Raw genomic sequence first — 21,771 nt, forward strand, 5'->3', positions numbered from 1 at the left:
CTAAGCTATACTAATTGTGAAAAAATGACTTCAGTTCCTACAGAAACAATAGATAGTGTATGACTGTTCTGCTTCTAATGACCATGACCCTGAACTTATGTTGGACCCCAAGTCTGCCAGCTTTACGCATCTTACAGAAGGTGCATTGTTTCCCTGAACAAGAGATATGACATTTTCCTATGTGCTTCTTCTTTTCCTGCCTGTTCTCTTTCCTCCCTCTTCACAGAAGGCACAGAGATGGTTCACAGAGGCCTGGCATAAAGCAAGGGAGTTACATGAGCTTTGCCATTTGGCAATTCATGAACACTTTAGAAAAACACTCCAGCAATTCGACATTGCACAGTCATTCAGGGAGCATGGTACAGTGCATCAAATGGAACAGGCTAGTTAAACTATGCAACTCTTGAGCTGTGCCCTCCATTAAGCGTAATTGCATTATCTGACAAAAAATCAATGTTCAGATGACACTCAAGAGTCCCAACAGCTAATTCTGGACTGAATGAGCCAATGAGTTGACTTTTTCCATGAAGTTTTATGCTGTGACTAAGTCTCTGAAGCAGATTAAAAGTTTTGGGAAAACAGTCCACCTGGTTCAAGGGATTCAGTTGCTAGATTTAGATGTCAAGGACAAGGGTTTAAATCTACCCTCAGTTAAGGACTGGTCTCCATACTGAACTTCCTGACAGTCTGCATTCAGTAATGTGAATAGTGAATTCCAACCACAATAGATCTCTCTCTCCACTCTAATCCCTAGTGCATATTGTCCTTCTTGCTCATCTCTCTCCTTCTCCCCAACCTCTCCAAGAGCAACTTTCACATAATGGAAGAAGATTGGATATCTGTCCTATTCATCTTACATCTCAAAAGACCTATGTTCAGTTGAGGAATTGATATTGCTCATGAGGGCTGTGTCTCATGAACACGGCCATTGCTGTAGTTTGATGCCCCTTTAAAAGAAAAGGAAAGAATTGTTACTCCAGCTGAAGGGGAAGAAAGGTGAAAGAGATATTATGAAACACAAACCTTTTAAAATGTGTTTCAGAATGACATTGTCACAGCCAATTCAAATTGCTATAGTTTGGAATCCAAGACCCAAAGGTAGAAAAGCCAATGACTAATAAGGTTATTTCTCCAACAATATGGTGAAAGGGCTTCCATACAATGTACCCACAGACTCCTCTTCTTTCTCGCTTGTCTCAGATTCATCCATTTTCTGCACCACAAAAAAATACTGATATTGGAAAATACAGAGACACACACAATAAAGAAACTTTGAAAGAGTTGAGAACATCACTTGTGCAAAATTTCAAGTTTAAGTCAGAGAAACTTAATAAAAAAGTTCATACCAAAACTCCAGAAAGTTTACTTTCTATATAGTTCTTATGGTTATTGCAATTGGCCTTTGTGTAGGTTAAACAGCACCAACTATCACTGATCTTGCAGGATCTGGAAAGTTCATGGGTCCACATGAAGAACAAGGAGAAGATCTGACCACTGGCCTTTGGCCCTGAAGTTATGAAGACTGGCTAACCAACCTCTGCCTATCCTTTGAGCACAGCCATTTAAAGAGAGACCCTTGCCATGAATGTCTGCAGGAGGAACATGTGACATCACTTAATCATTTAAATAAAGACATCATGATGCACATTATGTCATCATGATCTCTATGAGATAACTATGCAATATGCACTAACATATTTCTCATAGACACTAGAGCAAAACTGGTTTGGCCGTGTGACACCAAGTGTGGCTCCAGAAACAGGGCCTTGTTTCTTCTTTATACACATGAAGTCATTGTAGTATTAAAAGACCAGCACTGTCAAGACTGTACCCATTCAACCCTTAAGGGAAAAAAAAATTAAAATTAGAGTAAAAGTTAAGGAGTAAGAAATGTTGTTATCCAGTGATGACATTCAACTTTGAGCAGTCATTAACCTTTGGGGATGGCAAACTGTAGCACAAAACTTAGCAACCTAATATGTATGATGAACATTTCTGTCTGCTATTAAATAAGGTACATAAAAGCCATCTGAGTGCCCCAGGAGTTTTGATAGTAGCAGAACAATAAGAGTAGCACCACTCTCACTGTAATGCAAGCGGTGTTAAGAAGATGAGATTTAAAGATTCCACTTGATCAGGCTCACATGGACAGACGTGATTTTTCATTAATGTTTTCTGAACATGCCTTTCCATTGCTGCAGTTGGACTAGAAGATCATTTTTTTTTATTTATATTTATTAAAAGTGTTCATATAATAAAAAAAGAAAAGAAAGAAAAACAAAAAGTTAAGAAATATATAAATGACTTCTGACCTTTTCAACAGATAATTACAATCTTATTGTCCTCCTCCCTCTTAAATATTTTGCAAATCCCCTCATTCCCTTATTTAATCCACATCTTAATCTTCAAATCCATAAGTCATCAATTCATTTTTTGAAAAAGCCCATATGAAAAGCCCATATAAGGTTTCCAGTCTTTCAAAAAAAAAAATTGTTATTTGTTCTCTGACCAAACAAGTCAGTTTTGCCATTGCTGCAAATTCTGATAGACTAGAGGATCATGATACTACTGCTTCATTTTTTTTAGTAAAACTAACTGAAAATCCAATGTATCGGTACTCTGCAAGGAGGAAGAACCTGTAGCTCTCCAGATCTTTCTAGACCTGGAGCTGCTCCAGCCAACCAATCAATGTGATTCGATATATTTTAAAAATGTGTCTTTCTATTTAGCATGAAGGAGGAGGCAATAAACACATACTTTTCTTTTGATGATGCATGTCATTTAAGGTTGATTTAAATAAATCCACAACAGAAAGGTTGGCTGTTTTCAGCAGAGTGGGGGGTGTAATGGATTGTTTGTGGGAATGTTTTGGTGAGTAATATATTAATAGTTTTATAGTAATACAAGATGGCCCAAAGACTTTTAATGCATTCCATTTTTTTTAAAGCATCATGAAGGTGGGTGAGAACACTCCAGTACCTCTGAATTGGTGGAATGCAGGCAATAATATGTTGGTTTGCAATGTAGTCTTTAGAGTAAAAATCCTAGAATAGCATGAGTATGCTTACAATAGAACTGGCCAAAACTGACCAGGACTGTCCTTGCCATAAGCCCAGGATGCTGTTGTGTGTCTTCAAAACAGGTACAGAGTACGCAGGCCAGATTTTTAATCTTCAGCAGATCAGGAAGAAAAGCACGAGTCTCAGAAAGAAAGTTTATTGTGTGTTACTCAATCTGGTAAAGCATATGACAGAATGAATGACGTGAATTATGAAATCCTTGCATGAAAATGGAATTGAAGATTGGTTCCTGAATGCTACAGGAAGGACACATGATGGAAGTTAACCATGCATAAGAATAAATGGAATGCTTAGCAAATGATTCAACACTGAGACAGGTGTAAAACAAGAATGTATGATGTCCCCCTTGACTGTTTAATGTATTTATGGATACACACTTAAGGAATACTTGTGGTGATGTTACAGGTGTATTGGTTGGGAATGTGGATATGTGTGTACTTTGGTGTACTAATTATGCTGTATTGTTGGATAAGAATGTGAATGACTTCCACCAAATGTTAGATCGATTGTACAATGCAACAAAGGGTGTGAATATGAACATTCATGTATGAAAGACAAACCTGTTTATGCTTGATGGGAAAAATAGAATGAACAATTGTCATAATTGTATAAAAGGTTATACATATATGATGAAAAAAATAAGAGCAAGTAAATGAATTTGGATATTTTGGTAAAATGTTTACTAAATATGGGAAAATGGATGTGCAGAAGCTGGTAGAGACTTGGTATATATAATCTTTTGTGAGGAATAAATGTTTGTTGAAAGAAGCAAAAGGGCTGTGTATAAAAGCATGCTTATGCTCACTTTGTTACATGGAAGTGAGAGCTGGATATATTCAGAAAAACATAAAAGTTGAATGTAAAGGGAAATGCAGTACTTAAGTGTGTATGATACAACAAGAAGAGCTAGGATCATGAATGAATGGAAGCTAAATGAATGTGGATTGAATACAAATGTGAATGATCAGTATGAAAGAAGTACGTTGAGGTTTTGTCACAGAATGCGTGAATCGTAAAACAGATGAATGGGTCTAGAGGAAGGGAAAGACTGAGGAAGTCTTGACTGGTGATGAGATCTTCAGAAAGACAGAGATGAGAAGTTTAAAGAAGAAAAGATAATGCACGAAGCAGTGTATAGATCTGGAAGTAAGGATGGCCTGCAAAGTAGAAAGATATGGAGAAGTACTGTGAATCCTCTCAGTGTAATCTATCTATCTATCTATCTATCTATCTATCTATCTATCTATCTATCTATCAATCACATCTCATACCTTTAGTTTCTTTGGCTTACTATTTCTTCCTTTTCTGCACCTTGCATTATTCTTGTCCCAAAAGGGGTAAGATGGGTATGAATGTATATATTTATTTCAAAGTAAAAACTGCATTAAGTGGTTAAGAAATCCAGCCTTCAAAATACGTTAAAAGAACCACAAAATCATTGTTTTGCAAAGTATCTGGAAAGAGCGAAGAATCTGGCATTGAGGTAATCTCATTTTTTGTTTGGAATACAAAAAGTTTCTTGACTTCAGACAAGTGAAAGAATCTGACTCTGGTGCTAATGGCTCCATAGCTCCAATGGTCTTTTTCTTAATTGCTCTCACTATCTCTGCCTGCCTTTAACTATAGATATGTTCTACAGCTAGCAGGTGCATTCGAGTCTCTTTTTCCCTGCAAGGAAAAAACAGAAGTAAGGGATAGTGCAGGTTTTACAAATTTACTTAAGGAATCTCTCTATTTCAAATACACACACACACACACGAACATCTGCTAGACACCAGTTTCTTAGCACTGGCAACTGAATTTTAAAATGCAATTTGTGCCTTATACAGCTAGAGAACTATGTAAGGTATGAATCCATTTATAGTTGCACTAGAATATAAATCTGTGATTTGTCCAATTAAGTAGGCATATTTTGAACCCCAAAAGATTCTTCTATATTATTCCTTGAGCTATTCCAAGTGCTATGCTTCAGCTGAAGATCTGTTCTGTGATCTTCTGTTTTATAGATTCTATAGAACTAGGGGGCATCTTTCTTGCTGATCATGTTTTCCATTTCACAAGGAAAAAAAATCAATTGATGTTTTTACTACTAAAATCTTTAAGAATGCAACTGAACCTTAATGGAAGAAAACTAACGAAATCCTAACTGTCAATCTTTAATATTTCTAAGAAATATATCAATATGTATCCACCATAATGTCCAGCAACTGTTAAGGGAAAACAGAATATTAGAACTGTTTTAAAATTATTATTATTAGTAGTAGTAGTAGTAACAGTAGTAGTAGTAGTAGTAGTATAAGTAATTTGAAGGAATATTCTTTGTTGATTAGGGACTGTTGTTCAGTCCCTCATTTTTGTGAAAATAAAATTATTCCTACTCCACATATAAAAGTCACCTCTCTCCTAAATAATGATCATAACAGGAGGCAATCATACATAGAACTAGAAAATAAATTCTTATGTACAATAACCAAGTAATTAGCATTATCCAAAACAAGGTGCAGCTAGCACTGGAATTTAAGCACAGCTTACATTTAGAAGAGACTGAAAAATCAAAAGACGTTTTGGCTTGACTATGCAAATAAAATGTCTGTAATTTATTTGTGTTGCATAACAGAAATTCTCATGCGTATCTTACAGGAAAAAGGAATCTTCCTAATAAGAAAAAACAGAATAAATTAATTCTAGTAGTTGACAAATAATGCAGTTCTTTGTATAATTGTCTTTTTTATGAAGGTGATAAAGTTTTTGCTTTTTAACTTTGTTGTAAACTGGTCGGGAGACAAATATATGAGAGCAGGTTCAATACGTGCATAAATACATTGATTACTTTCTTTAGCTTGATTCGTAAACTTTGATATGATTGACAAACTTTAACGTATATTCCACAAAAAAGGCCTCTGTGATTCATACCAACTGGTTTTTTTACCCTTCTATAAATACATTTAAAAGTAGCTTAATAAAATGGTAAGCTAATTGTAAAGTTTTGATGCCTTTGTCATAATTCAGAGATAATATTGGTTGCAAGGATGACCCAATAGGGGTGCTATTGACCAGCTGTTGCTCTCTGACCCCACATGTCAACAAGAGTAGACTGCAATGACTCTATTATGCTTAATCCAGTTGCTTTTCCAACAGGAACTGAAGAAAGGAAAGAAAGATTTACAGAATTCATTCCAAGATTTGTTGTTTGTTCTGAACTAAGTTGGGGGGGGGGGGTTACATGAAAAATACATTGGTCAGGCTAGCTTACTGAACTATGAAAACATCACCTAAAGAAATTCTTATAAAGGACACATTAATGAAATTTCAACATGGCGCAACATCAAGGCCTGGCACAGAGTTATGAAATGTTACATTTCTCTAATTAGAAACATTTGGCTTGGCTAAAATTTGTGAAGCTTTTGTCCAAACAGGACAAACTGGAATAGAAAACTATCCAACATCAAATCAAAACAGTCCCATTACTACCCCCTTCCCATCTCAAAAATAGACCATGAGGCATTTAAACAAAGGTACCAGAATATGCATATATAAGTTGAGTTGAAAGAGATGCTTGAATGCATGTTGCACAGAATGAGAATGTCAAACATCAGTTGGACTGAACTTGTTTCCAAAGCCGTCTAATCTACTTTATATAGTTGCAACAGCCGTACAAAAAAACAACTGTCAATGTCGTACTTCAAAGTGTATAGAGAGTAAGGGAAATGGCTCCCAGATCTGTATATACGTGGATGTTTAAACATGCATATGATAATTTAACCACACATTTGTCCTGATTTAGAAACTGTTTGCATAGTGATTTGCAGAATGTTTCCAACTTTTTTGTCATCTTAGCAAGCGTAATTTTACTGGCAGTAAGAGAATTTTAAACAAATTTTGTGTTCACTATAGAGTTTCCAATACTTAAATGTTCCCTGGCTGTTAATAGACCTTAGAATTTGCCAGTGTTGGTCAAGCATTTTTAAAATAGAGCTTTAGTCTAAACCAAATGTCATCTGAAATTGAATTATTAACATGATACAAGATTGGTCCACCGACTTCAAAGCTAGACACAGTGAATAACAGACCAACTGAACAAAACAGATTCAAATACTCACTAAAATTTCACAAAAGTTTATCTCAAGGCAATTTAATAATTTTCACCAAAAATCTTGACCGAAAAAGAACAGATATCAGAAACATTCAGTGGATTCCTTTGGTTCTGGTGTCTATGAGAAAAGTAAAGCAGGAAATTGCTAATTGGGGAAAGTTTTGCTATGCCTCCCAGAAGTGGACAATGGCAAACCACTTTTGTGCTGTTGCCAAGATGCATCGTGAAGTCATCAGGTCTCTACCTCAACTTGAATGAGACATCAGCTTTTTCTCTAATAGCATTTTTATATATGAAAAAGAAAATTAGAGTTTATCTTGCCCTCTGAGTTATTAAATATGTTATTAAGGATGGCAAAAAGAAAGTCAAATGTAAGTTCCAGCCAATCCAGTAAGTTTCATGCTTAAATTACAAGTATTTTCACTGCTCTGATTGAAAGACACTCTAGATTAATTTTATCCCAAATCTAGCCTTACATTTTACCTTGATGACAAGTGAGTTGTGAATTATCCTAAACCGTCCAATTATCTTGCTAGCTAAGTGGTCCCATGTAAAACTCATCACTATTTTGAGCTCTACTGTCCCCACACCTCACCATCATTGCTTCCTTCCCAATCTAAACAGATTCCTGGAGAAACCGTATGTTCTGCACACACTTTTCCAGGATAGTAGCTGCTACATACAGATTTCCATAATGTCAGATTCATACTAAGATGAATCACATCCAAAGCAAACACACAACACCCCAAAAGAAGCTACTGCTTACCTACACTGAGCATTCTTTCCTTGAAAGTAAGAGAGGGAGAGAAGTTAATATATGAACTATATATAATTAAAGATGTCAGCAAATGTTGAATTTGAGATAGAAGCCAGTATGATATGAACAGATAATAACATGGTGCTGCAGAGGAGTTTACATTTTTATCAGCATCTCAGATATGCCTTGGATTTGGCTGCTTCCTAAGTCAAATCATGTTGGTTTCGAGAAATTTTGTGGCTCTGAGATAAGTCAGAATTCTTTCCAAAGGGATCAGAACCAAGTGGATCTTCCTGAAATGTTGAGAACAATTTGACGCTTAAGAGACTAGAAGAACCAGTTTCTTCATTAAAAACAAAAACAAAAAACAGGAACTACTACTAATTCCCACTATTTCCATTTCTCTTTTCTTTACATGCCAGGAAAACGCTGGGTGGGGAGTACCATGTTCCAGCTACAAGAAGCATCTCATCAAGGTCTCTCCAATCCTATTACTTTTAGAAAGGGAAATTGTGTTTCATCAGAGCAAGAACTGTTGATAGACTGGTGATTGTGTGATATCTTAACTTCTTCGAACTTTGCAGTAGGGCTGTACAAAACATTCAGAAGGGATGTTTCACAAAGGGTGTTAGCATGAATGAAGAGTCCCTCTCATGTAGCTGCTTCAAAGACTATCCCTGATTGCCTGCCTGTGTATACCCACAGGCAACACTTTTGTCAACACTTCCAGTAAAGTGACAGAGCTGGCCATGGATCCAGTTGCTCAGACAGCAGGAGACAGCCTTTATAGCAGCCACATAACCCTTCTGGATGGTCCAGCTTCCTTAACGCTTTAAGGAGCACCACTATATTCATCTACTTTGCAAAGCACCTCTTTCAAATGTTCTTCACAGATCAACATCATGATCCTTTAGTAAAAACTTTTGCTTTCCATTTTAGCCCATTTTTTATCATGCTGGTTCTTCTTCTAAAAGTTAAACTATGCTTATTTTTGTCCCAAGACAAAAAACAAAGGCTTGTTAAAACTTAGTTAAATAGGCAGTGCCCGTTCCCTTCCCCCCAATATTAGCCTTAAATATTGTTAGATGTTTATTTGGAATAAAGTAATGTGATCATTCTTTAGTTCTTTTCCTAATATGCTTATGAGAGACAGCAAGAGAGAGTACTTCATTATTATAATTATATACTTCACTGCTATGACTCACTGTTTTCTCTTTGTCATATGTGGAGGTTTTATTTAATTTGTTGCATGCAAATTTTATTCCACATACACATAACCACACTACTGTGACTTACTTAGCACATGCCTCTTAATCATAATAAAATATACTTTAAAACATTATTACTTAGAATTCGTTACCAATGCCACCACAGGTCACCCATCCCTAAGGTGTGGACTAAGGGTGGTCAACCATTCTGCCTTGTAGCTTTAGTTACTTTTAGGTCTCTGATGGAGTTTATAATCCCAAATTATAAGCAGCTGTCATACACCAGCTTCAGCAGGACAGTGTCCTTCCTGAAAAGCATAGTCAAAGAGAATGTGTTCACTAAACTACAACAAACAAAGCAACTTAATCTCTGAAGATATATGCCCTTCTATTCTACTCAGCACACTGCTGGGAAAATTAATAGAAGCCAACCAACTTTGTTCTGCAGGTCTACTTCCAACAAATGAATAATTGAATTGTCTCTTGGCCAGAATTTCCAACCAATCCTGAAGCTCTCAGCTCACTAACCAATCATGTGTAACCTTTTAACTCATATGTTTTACTCTCCATCTTGTCCTTACATAGGGAAGGACAAATTCTCCCATTTAAGTTCAAATTCTAAGGCTACCTCAATTGTCTACATCCAATGAAAAGGGGCAAAAGTAGCCTTCTGGTTATTTGGTTATAACTTCACTTTACAAAGTTGAAACAAACAGAGAAAAAAATAAAACAATTGAAGGAACAGCCCTTCATCTGCATTAAGAATAAATTCCATAAATCTCTTTTCATGAAAGTATGGCAGGAAATGTGTATTTTTCAAGGGATAACACTTTGGTTACTGTATCCAAGAATAGTTAAGGCAAAGCCTCATAAGTGACAGGGTTGGAATAAGGCTTTTGCCATATTTGGGGAATAGATGACCCTCCAAGTGTTGCTGAATAACAACTCCAAGTTTCTCCAGCCAGTATGGCCAACATCTGGAGGTCTATAGATTCTCCATCTTTCATCCATAACACTGACCATGTGATCTGTAATTAAGCTAGGCAAAAATCACTCTGCTATATGAAAATCAGGAGTCTGGTGGCATCTTTTAATACATGTTATTAAAAGGCACAAACTTTCATGAGCTACAGCCCACTTCATCAGAGGAATGGAGAAAAGCTTATGTATTTTAATAAAATGTGTTGGTCTGAAAAGGTGCCATCAGACTCCTTCTGATTTTTGGTTACCATAGACTAGTGTTTCTCAACCTTAGCAACTTTCAGATGTGTGGACTTCAACTCCAGGAATTCCCAGCCAGCAATTCTGGGAGTTGAAGTCCACACATCTTAAAGTTGCCAAGGTTGAGAAACACTGCCATAGACTAAGACAGCTCTCCTCCTACTAGGCTACATACAATTGTATACTGTAACTATTTCAACTGATCAAAGACTTTCTGTAGACAAAATGCGTTTGAATAAACACAGACAAAACATATATATATTAAAAATCCTGACCCTTGTCTTTTAGCAATTTTTACATAACAAAGTTTCTGGGAATTGTATTTCATTAGGTAGTGGTTTTACTACCAAATTAAGGGTTCAGGAGTAATTAAGCAGCATTATTTTGTTTGCATTGAAGACAGATTTACTATGTGTCACTTCTGACAAAAAAGATAACATTTGATATGGGCAACTGATGATACCAACATCAGGAATATTTTAGTTTCATTCTAAGAACATCAGTGCCAATTTCTGCAAATATTGGAGACTTCAGCTTAAACAGATAATTTTTCAAGCGACAGTTTAAAAACGTAACAAAAAAATAGAAGTCCTTTTCACTACAAAATAAAAACAGAACAGCACTAAGATTTTCAGTATGGAGCTACTTAAAGTAGGGATTCAAATTGGTCGTTTCTGACATAAATCCTTCAGCTCTTCATTTGGTGCCTCTATTGCGTTATGTCCTTAATGCAATGCCAAAGAAAGAAGAAAAAAGGGAAGACAGAACCAGCAAACTCTTGAGCACCATTCAACCTTACTATTTAGTTCCATCACAGAGCTCAGAAGGAAATGTCAATGCACGCCTATAGAGACCGTGATACTGCTGTATATCAAAATGAAGCCTAATCATTGCACATCCTTGCAGATTCATCAATATAAGAACTTTTCAGAACAGGAAAAAGGCCAGCCAGTCTCATATATCAGCCACATTTAGCAAAAGGTTTTCTGCAGCTTTATCATTTCACTGACCATATTCAACCACTTCAGTTTCACTTACGCTGGCAGAGCACTTAATTTTCATGTGTGATCTGCACTTCTCTTGAATATCATACAGAAAAAGGGATAAAGGTGGGGCATGGACCTGCCCCACAGGAAGGAGAAAAAAGATAGTGGGGCAATCCAGTTGTTAGTTTTCACTGGTCAGAAACACTACAAATGAGATATAACTAGAGTGGCATGCTAAATCCAATACTAATAGTACTTCTGAAATGATCCTCCAGTACTTAATGTTACAGGGAATATGTAGGATTGTCAGTTCTGAATATTACATCTTGTGTAAAAGAGAGAGCATGCAAAACTCCTGTTTCCCATTCTCCCATTGTTTTTATAACATCCAAAGGAGTAGCAAGCTGTCACAAATACCTTTCATTTCATAGTTAGTACTGGAAACTACACAGACTTGGAGTCTGGGTTAGCATTTGGATGGCAGATCATTAGGAAATCCCTGGGCTGTAGGCTGGACTGGAAAATTGAGGGGGGAAATCTTGCTTTGGTATAATTTCACCCATTATTTATTGACATCCTTGTACCCCTTGGTGATTTGCAAGGGTTGTAAGCTTCCACTGAAAAATTCCAAGTGATAATGTCCAGCTCTTGATCACATCCCCCAGTTTGCCAATCAACATGCAACAGAGTTGCAGGCATTTGAAATACATGTACTACACCATGAAAATTGTATCAAACAAACCGCAAAGCACCGAAACAACCCTGTTGTCTCATGAGGAGTTGCCCTAAAAGCCTATACCATGCATACCCAGACATGGAAAAAGGATTGAACAAGATGCTTCTTAAATAGAATAAAGGCCCTTTCCATGGTAAATATGTCTGACAGCGTCTCAGCAAAGGGCCGAATCTAATATGTCTGTGCCAAAGTTAAGCTCTTTGGAGAGCTGTTAATTTCTGGGAGAAAACTAAGGATGTTCTTAATTCACTCTTGCTGAAATGAATGGTATTCAGACCTGCTTAACTTTAGCTGGTTTATGTTTGTCTGCAGTACTTTGGCTAAATCATTTTCTGTTGTTAAAAACTTTGCGGTGCATAATGTTCTTTCAGCTAGCGATAGGTTCAGTGAAACTCATACTATTCCAACAATGATTTCCCCCCAACACACAAAAAAACTGCCCATTTGTTTTCTTTTCCTTTTGGGGGGAACCACTGTGACAGCAAGATTCCCATATAAATGCAATAGAGAAAGGCAAATGGACAAACAGATAAATATTGATAGTTGATGAAAACCAGGGCAGAGAAAAACATGCATTAACTATTGATACTCATAATAAATCTGAACCTTCATTCCTCAAACACAAGCCCCATCATATCCAGGCACTTCTTCTAAAACTGAAAGGAATCTTCAAAACAAGTTGTAATATGATTTTATGATCCTCTGTTCAAGGCAATAAAATCATAAATCCCACTATGCATGCCTAAATTAAACAAAAAACAAAATTGCATGCCCATCCCTTTGGAGATACCTGAAGTGACTCTCTAGATTACAGCCATAATACTTAAATATAAAACACATCTCTAACAAAAGCGGTATCATGTTCCTTGGACACAATCTGGCTGTTTTAGTTTCTAATCATGGTTTTGTTCCATAATTCCAGCAACATGACGTAGCTTTCTCTTCCACTCTGAATAATTAGAAATAACAGCAGGGGTCTGCTTTTCAAAAAAAAAAAAAAAAATCTTGGTCTTGGACACCTTCAATTTTCATCAACTCTACTAAAAATATTTTCTATGGGATTATTTTGCTTTAAACCCTGGAGGTGAGGGGGGACTGCCAAATTTCACTTGGGCAGGTGGATCTTTTTTACCTGTTGACCTGAACATTAAATAGGAAAGATGAATTTGAAACACACGCATGCACTTACATAGTTACCTACATACCCAATCACCCAGCTGTGGCTGTGCTAAGGCAAAGCATTATTAAAATTTGCTTCTGCGACACTGATAGTTGCTTCTCTCAGAAGTCTGAGCACAATGGGTAACAAAGTAGAGTTTACAATGTTAACCTTTTCTTAAAAACGATATTTTTCCTTGGTTTGAAGTCTACCACAGACTATCAAGGAAAGTATAAAATATTAGGAGCCAGATTCTAAACCACTGGGGATATTCTGGAATCATTTTCTTGATGTATGTTTCAAGTGTTCCAATATTATGACCAAACAATGCATTTTGATATGGTCCCAGCTGATTTGAACAAACACAGACCTATAAAGACTAATTTTTTCATAATGCACTTTTTAAACACACTAAGCAAGCTGAAATTGCAATCTAGTGAACACCCTGACGAGAAGTAAGACCCACTGAATAGAGTTGAACTTGCTTCTCAACAAGCATGCATAAGAATCTCCTTAACAAGCTTCAACCTGAGATGGGAAGGTAAGTAGTTTACTAGCAATACAGCAGTTACTTTCTCCAAAACTATTCCTAGAGATCCATTTGGTTATTCAGCTAGCCAAGATGCTGACTAGAAAATTCTACACGGCTTTGGTTACCAGAATCATCAGGTTTGTAAACCCACTGTTAGATGTTTGACATTCAGACACTAGAGTATTATAGCAAGGAAATGATAGTATATTTTTTCTCACCTGAACGAAAGATACATTATTAGTTTTAATGTGGATCACAGGGAAAAATGAAAAAAGACACTTCATATCCTGTAGCTAACTCAACCTTATCACTCTAGCAGTGTTTTGGGGTGTTATTTTTCCCACTGAAATTGAGGAAATGGACAGATAGCATCAATTCATTCCAAGATGACTATCAAACACCCATCAAATCAAAAACAGTGTCATGACTAAAGTGTGATTCTCCCCACAGCATTGTACTTTTTTAACTTCCATTTTCCATGCCCACATCCAGTAACTCTCAGTCTTGGACTTTCAACTAGATCTTTCACAAAACTGGAAGACTTACAGCTTTCACTGCTCTACTCTCTCCTGAAGTTACCCACTGTTACAGAAACATTTTATTTCTGAACCTAATGCCCCTTTCTCTTCTTCAACAAATACAGTTTCTCAAGGGATTTTGCTATAGCAAATTTAGCCCTTCAGATTTTTTAAAATCAGAAATATGTGTTTGATTTTTCAGTTTTTCTGTTCTAAAACCACATTGTTCCTCAAGATCCAAAGCAGTAACTTAATGCAAGAAACTTGTAAGTGGGAAGGGAGGCATTTTTAAAATGCCGTTCCGTCCCCTCTGTTTTTCATTAAAGTCTAATTTTAGCCACATCTATCCAGAAATCCATAGAATTGACAAAACAGGTATTTTAACATCAGCAAATAATGTTAAATCATTTTGTTAAGAAATGCTCTTTAAACCTGAGCATGCTTTTGGTTCTTCCTTTTTTATAAAATTCCCATCAATTCAGTCCAGTCCTTTCATATCAGAAGCACCCAGAAGACACCTGTGTGATATCTGACATACATATTACTCCATAGTAACCTTCAGAGAAGGGTAAAAGGGAGTGAGTGGGGGCAAAATTATTTTCATTTAAGGGAAATTTGTGTGTGTTAAGAAAAAGTGCAGTCCTGATAAAAGCTCTGATGGATTTGATGGGTCTGTTCCATTACAAACTCAGTCAACTCAGGTTCACATGGTATGTAAGCAATCCCATTTGTCATCTTTCTTTCCTGAAAATCTAGCAAGTTTGGCTCACAGCATTGCTGCAAAATAGAATCTGTCCTGTAAAGAAGGTGGTATTATTATATCTTTCTTAGATACAAAAGCAGTATTTCATTACTTCTCTCATGAAGATGATGATTTGGGGCAAGTTGCAACCGAGCCCCAGAAAGCTGAACAGTGCTGAGAACTTAAATATCCTGATTGTTAGGACTTTTCCCCCATCCCAGTAGTGCAGGGTATCACTATCAATGTATGTCAAGCGTTCTCCACAAATTCAGTTTCCTAACTTCTGACAAAAGGTTGCTTTTAGGTAGAAATAATTTGAGGGCATCAGTCTAATTCTGGCAAGTCTAACCTAAGTATAAATCTGCTTCCACATGCAAAAGTTTTTAGCATCACAAAACACCAACAGAACAGTAAATAAAAATAAGTACCGAATACTGAATACAATTTTAAAACAGTCAGTGACATTATAACCCTGAAACAATACCTAAAATAGGAATATATATCTGTAAACATTCCTCGCAGTGAGGAAAACCACCAGCTGGAATCCCAAATGATGGAGGAACTTACTTCCTTTGAAAAATTAAAATATTCAGACCAACTAACCTAAATAGATGGATCAAATGGCAGCAGGTATATATTTTCAATTATCTTGAGGCATTTCACTTGCAAATGTTGGGTTTGTGGGGAAAATGTTACATATTAAATATTGTAAGGGGATACACAAACAAGCAGACACAAAATTAGGGGGGAAAAAAACAAATGCTTAGATGATGCGTTTGCTGAGAGTATTTATCTGGGTTCCCCTAATTTTTTTTTAAGAAATCAAGCCCCATCTCAAATTCTCCAAACTGAAAATAAGGACTGCTCGTTACCCTACAGCAACATAAGCTAACGTGAACTTCAGATGCTCAGCAGAAGTACAGATACTACCTTTCTGTGTTTAGGATAGCTATCCTTTGATAAAAGCCCTGAGACGATGCAACGGCTGCCCACAGAAGTGCTGTTGCTTTTGCAAATCTCCAAGCTAGAGAGCTCTCTCTTCATCAGGAAATGAAGAAGTTAATTCCTAGGACGCATCAGGCTTGCAATTGTCAAAGACCAAACATGTCAGTGCTACCATTACCAGCAGATTGGCCAAGCGTTTAATGGTAGAATCTGGAGACATTCACTCTCCACTATCAGAATGACATCATAACTAAAACAGCCTTCAGCAAAGAGAGCCACGCAACAGCACCCCTACTTGCTTTAACACTTTTGATCCCTTGGATCAATTGCATCCCATGCGGGTACACGTACACACACTCATTCACCCCCATGGAAAGGCAGTCTTAAATACCCTACTTTTAAAATAGCAGTTGGCAGATTTGTTTTAAAATCACATTTCCATAACAGTACTTGTAAACAACTCCTCCACTGAAGACAGAGGACAGAATTTCAAAGGCAGCTATCTGCAAATGCCCAAGATTTCAGACATTTCTCAGTCCTCCAATGATCTTTAACTCCTGACTAGTATATGAAGATGGGGGGTGGGGGGGGGAGGCAAGCAATTAGAAATCAACTCATTGGTTTTTGTTTTATTTTTTTTTAATTGCTATCCTATTGGCTTCTTGTCCAATTTTAGATGTTTTATCAAAATCCTACAGATGACCAAATCATTCTGCAGACAGGCAGGCAAATCTGGGAGTCCCTCCGTTCCTTATGAACTATTGGAAGATGACAAGGTCAGACAAAATCCTCCCAGTCCACAACAGTAGCAGCTGAGTATAGCGCCCATTTCCCCCAGTGACCACTGGATTAAGCACACTCTCTCTCTACACACACATACCAACAGTCCAATAGATTCACAACTGGTACAGGCATCATGGCAAGGGGAAACAAAATTAACTTGCATTACTTCCCAGTTGAGGAAGGAATTAAGAAAGCAGAGCAGAGCAAAACCAAATACTCCCCTCCCTTTAAGTCTAAGATTCTTCCAAAGCGCCCCCCCCCTTCTTCGCACAACCTATGCACGCACGTTTGCAGGTCACTTACTTTTCAGTTAGGTCTGACCCCTGAATCATCGTGGAGATCGAAGGAGATGGGTTTGAGGGACCGCTAGAGATTTAGGTTTGGGTTTGCTTTGCCAGCAAGTTTCTTTCGCGGGGGAGGGAGGGGAAGAATCCAAATTATGCAATTCTGCTCCCGGATCGGTAGTGAATAATTCAGGGAAATGGCGATCAGGTAAACGTAGGGATCCAGCACCCTGCACAGGACAGATCTGAGAAGCCAATCGAGTCACCAGTACGGATTTGATCCTTCTTGAAGCATCTTGAAGTTAATTACAGCTGTAAATGTCCATCACCACCAATCTTTGTTTGCCCCCTCCTCCCCCTTTTTTAACCCTCTTATTCAGGTTTACTATTTCAACCTCAAATCAGGCAGGAGTTGAAAAGATGCGGGGGGGGGGAGCTCCCCTCCTTTTGGTACTTGAAGAGCCTTCTTCCAAAGTCTGAACAATGAACAAAGATTGGAGAGATGGAGAAAAAAGAAAAAAGAAAAACAGAGGGGAAGAGTTGCGGCGAGGGGGTGGGGTGGGGGCGAGAGGAACACTTTCCATAGAAAGAATCAAAATCCGGTGGAAGTGGGTAAAAATACCGCGGCTAATATTAAACTAGGGAAGAAAAGCTTCTTCTTTTGCGGGCTCGTTTGCGGAGAGGCGTTCCGCCAATCCCTTTTTAGAACTTTTCGGGGGGGGGGGTCGAGGACGCCACGCTTAAGGCAGCCCGACCATCCTCCTTAGCAGCCCGACTGAGCCCAAAGGAGGCTCCTCAACTTAATGGGGACATTTAAAATAAGCTCTCCCCAACACGCACACACATACACCCGGTCTCTTTCCCACAAACACACGCCTAGAGCAGGAAAAGACCCGGGGGGAATCCGCTCAGCTCAGCTCAGCACAGACGGCCCCTGTTGGAATTACTTTAAACTGCACAGAAGGGAGACGGGGGGGGGGGCTGGAAGGGGGGTGTCCAAAGAGCGCGCTTGGAAAGTGGAGCTCCGGTCCGGCTGGCGGGCAGAGACACGCGTGTGGTGTCCCCGCTTCTCCCGACCAAGGCGCGCTCCTTTCTCTTATCTGAGCCTCCTTGTCTTGGGTCGCGCATCTTGGAGGCGGCAGGCAAACTTCGCCTTCTTGCCTCCAGCCGCCCGCCCCCTCCCCGCCGCCGCCGCCGCCGCCGCCGCCGCCGCCGCCGCCGCAGCAGCAGCTCTCCTGGGCAGCTAAAGTGAAAACGAAGAGCTTGACAACTCACATCTCCGCCTAGACACTACTGTAGACATAACAAGCTCCGCTCGACAAAGAGAAGGGGAGATTCGCAACGATGCCACCCAGGCACCTAAAGGACTCGATCGAGCCCCCTTGGGGATTACAAACAAACAAACAAACAAACAAACAAACGCGTCTTCCACTCCCTCCCGAGGCTTTTGCAATTCGGAGGACCTACCAATGTATTCAATCTCCCGTGGAATTGATGGTATGCCGTCGTCCTCGTCGCTCCCCCTCCCCCCCTTCCCCCAGCTTAATTCAGATCGCGGATAATCCGTGGGAGATGTTTCGCTTTGTTTTGTTCTGTTATGAACTTCTCTCTTTCTTTCTCTTAATGCAACCAATGCTGCTGGTCCCGAAGACATGCGCGCATACACAAATGTGCAAATATTCGCCGCTTTAAAGTTGCCAGCTACCAGGTTCCTTCCTTTCCCTTTTGCCTTGAGGCTTCTTTCTCTTTCGATCTATATTATGAAGCAAAGGCAACAGATGGGCTGGAAGTTAAGAGCTGGAATTTTTCCTACTTTAGCATCAAAGCATTCTCTCTGTCTCTGTGTGCAATTGTGTATGTGTCTCTATAAATATATATACACACTGGCACACACTTAGGGTGTGAGCTTGTATTTCTTAAATAACTTTAGGCCTGCTGAATGAATGAATGAATGAATATATGCATGAATGCATGCGTGCATCTGCGTGTGTGTGTGTGTGTGTACGGGCGCACACACACACACACACACTCTCCTTAGGGCTATTTTCAGACCTTCAAGCTAAAATTCCAGGAAGAGGAGGTGATAGATCCACTAAATTTGTCACCCCGGAGGAATCTCCAACCCTCCCGCTTCAAAATAAAACTTCTCCCACCACCCACCTTGAAGACGGCGCGGCTTCACCTTAATTCACTTGCAGGAATCAATCCGCCTGTGCCCCCCCCTCCCGCGCGCCCGTTTGTTTTGCTTTGTTTTCTCCCCACAACGTAAGTTTCCCTATTAACCTGTTACTTAAAATCGCGCCTTCCCCATGCGCAGGATTTCTGTCTGGCAGGTGCCTGCTTTCCATTCCGGGGAGGGGGAGGGGGAGGGGGAACCTCGGGCACTCTCCACCCCCTCCCCCCACCTGAGTCTTCCTAGTTTTGCTAGAAAGCTTTTCAACCGCTCTGAAAGACAAGTGCAAAGCGGTCCCCCCCTGCCCCGCCCCGCGCCGGCCTGTGAATGCAGGACGCTGTATCCAAAGCCTGTCGCCCGGGCGCACTTCTGGCTGGAGGAACCGGGGGCCGATTAGACGGAGCACAAAATGGCATTGCTGGCTTAAACTCCCCGAGAGCGCGGCAGAAGTTTTGAGACCGGCTAAGCTCAAGGGAAATGGCGTTGGGGTGGGGGGAAGGTACACTTCGGTCGCGACGACCTCGGGAGGGACAGGGAAGGGGGCTTCTCCTGCCGCTTGAACGTTTCCATTTGGGTCGACCACTAAGCCATCGCCTACAAAGGAATCTAACCCTCTTCGCCAAACCGGGCGAGGAAGAAGGCACTTTTGCAAAACTTTACATCGCACCGAGGCTTTTATTTAAAATTTAAAAGTGACACTTCCCCTCCCACCCCAAAGTTTCTGGGCAACTTTAAACGCGGGGCTCCGAAGAGGCGCGATCTGAATTCTTCCTAAATCCTCCCTCCGCGTGATTAAAAGCCGGCTAAAGTCTGCCTTTTCTTCTAGTCCCCTCTCCCCCCCTCTCCCCGAATCCCTTGAAAGTAACGGATTTTAAAAGGAGACGGAGGGAACGCGCGGGCTGGCTCGCCGGCGCTCGCTCTGTCCTTCAGGCTAAGTTCTATAGCGCCATGCAATGGCTCCTTTGCCTCCCTTCATTCTGGCTTCGCTTTTTTTTCCCTTGACAGCCTTTGCTTGCAAACGTCACTGCTATGGATATTTAATTATACTGTATTTTTTAATCACGCAGGCCCCGTTGCGAGGATGCAAAAAAACCGGGGGGGGGACACAATTACTCCTAACTGACTTTGATAACGTGGGGCGGGGGGGTGCGCGTCCCTACTTAAAAATAATCCTCATCATCATAACTCTGCGATCCCTCCTCTTTCTTTCTCTCTCTCTCTCTCTCTCTCTCTCTCTTGTTTTTCTTCCAAAAGGAATAAATATCTGGAGGGGAGGGGGAGGAGGAGGACCCATCGCCGTCCCTTTTGTCTTTCCTTACCTTCCCATTTGTTTTAAAGCAAAGCGGAGAAAGTCTTGCACGTAAGCGAAGCGTTGTAAAAGATTGTGTTCAATGAATAATGAGGCATATCCCCACATGATTGACTTGATCATTTGCTCGGGCTGGGAACGGGGGGGGGGGGAGAGGGAGAGAGAGAGAGAGAAGAGAGAAAGTGGCCAAGGGGAACTCTCCCAGATCCACCGCTCGGCCTGGCTCTGCTCGATCTTGGGAGCCCGTCCGAGGACCAAGGAGGTCTGGGGCTCCTTCGCTTTCTCCCCCCAGGATTCCCCCCCCCCCTTTTTTTCCTTGATAGCGATCAGGCAACCTCGCAAGACATTCCCGACTCCCGGCTCGGGCTCCCCCTGCTCGGGTAGGTGAAATGCATTGTACCATTCAAAAAAAGAAAAAAAACACTCCATCCATTGTCGTCTTGGCGTAATTCACAGCAACCAGAGAGGTCTTGCGGCATTTAGCTTTGATGAGCCAAATGCCGACCCCTTGATATAATAATCTACAAAGAACCGGCTGCGATCGTCCATTTTCGCCGCCCGCCCGCCACCTCCCCCCCCCCCGCTCCCATTCTCCCTTCCCTGCCTAAGGAACTCAGGTTAGGCAGGTGGAAGAGGGAGGAAGCGTTTAACACAGAGCAGTTTTGGGCATGACCTTGAGCTCGTGTAAACACACTTATTAAAACCCAGCTATTCCTCTAAGATCTACCCCCCCCCCCGCGCCGCCCGCCCGCCCGCCCGCTGTTGCTGCTGCTGCTGCTGCTTCGGATTCAAACATACATCAAACCTCCCTTGCCTGTCATTTTCCCTAAACAAATCCGAAGGATCTCTCCTTATTTAGGGAGGCGGGGGGGGGGGAGAGAAAAACGATGGGGGGGCGGGAAGCGAGCGAGGAGGAAAGGGGACACACAGATACAGATACCCACACACACACACACGCACCCACGACTATTTCAGCCTCGCTTCTTACCTGCTCTGGAAACTATTTCAAGTCCGAATCTTTGAAAAACTCCAAGGGAAAGCTGAGCGGCCCGCAGAATCACACAGCACCAGACCAAGAAGCCGGGCGCTTAAGAGAAGTAATCAACGATAAAGTGACGTTGATCCGCACTGTAACCTTGTGGCGTATTTAATGTAAATAAGCAGTTATGTTGCCAATCGCACGCACGCAAACACAGAAAGGTCTTCAGCGTTGCATTTTGATGCTTTCCATTAAGGCTGACTTTA

At 40.2% G+C, this 21,771-nt stretch overlaps 1 protein-coding gene across 9 annotated transcripts in view; it reads right to left on the minus strand.

Moving 5' to 3' along the window:
- The window catches only part of ZNF536 (zinc finger protein 536), a 400,005-nt gene extending 378,442 nt beyond the window's left edge, over window positions 1-21,563 (minus strand). For 4 of the 9 annotated variants that reach the window (XM_088136087.1, XM_088136081.1, XM_088136085.1 and 1 more), the window contains exon 1: window positions 17,064-17,994. The gene's annotated coding sequence lies outside the window, so the exon portion shown is untranslated. Of the gene's footprint in view, window positions 1-15,962; window positions 16,115-17,063; window positions 17,995-18,511; window positions 18,722-21,514 lie in introns of those variants that run through there. The other 5 variants (XM_088136088.1, XM_088136084.1, XM_088136082.1 and 2 more) reach the window with 4 other exon arrangements.
- Window positions 21,564-21,771: the final 208 nt, after the last annotated feature.

The sequence above is a fragment of the Python bivittatus genome, unplaced genomic scaffold (genome assembly GCF_059951505.1).
Source record: "Python bivittatus isolate LINGU-HERP-01145 unplaced genomic scaffold, Pbiv_v1 ctg000190_np1212, whole genome shotgun sequence".
NCBI classification, from domain to species: Eukaryota; Metazoa; Chordata; class Lepidosauria; order Squamata; family Pythonidae; genus Python; species Python bivittatus.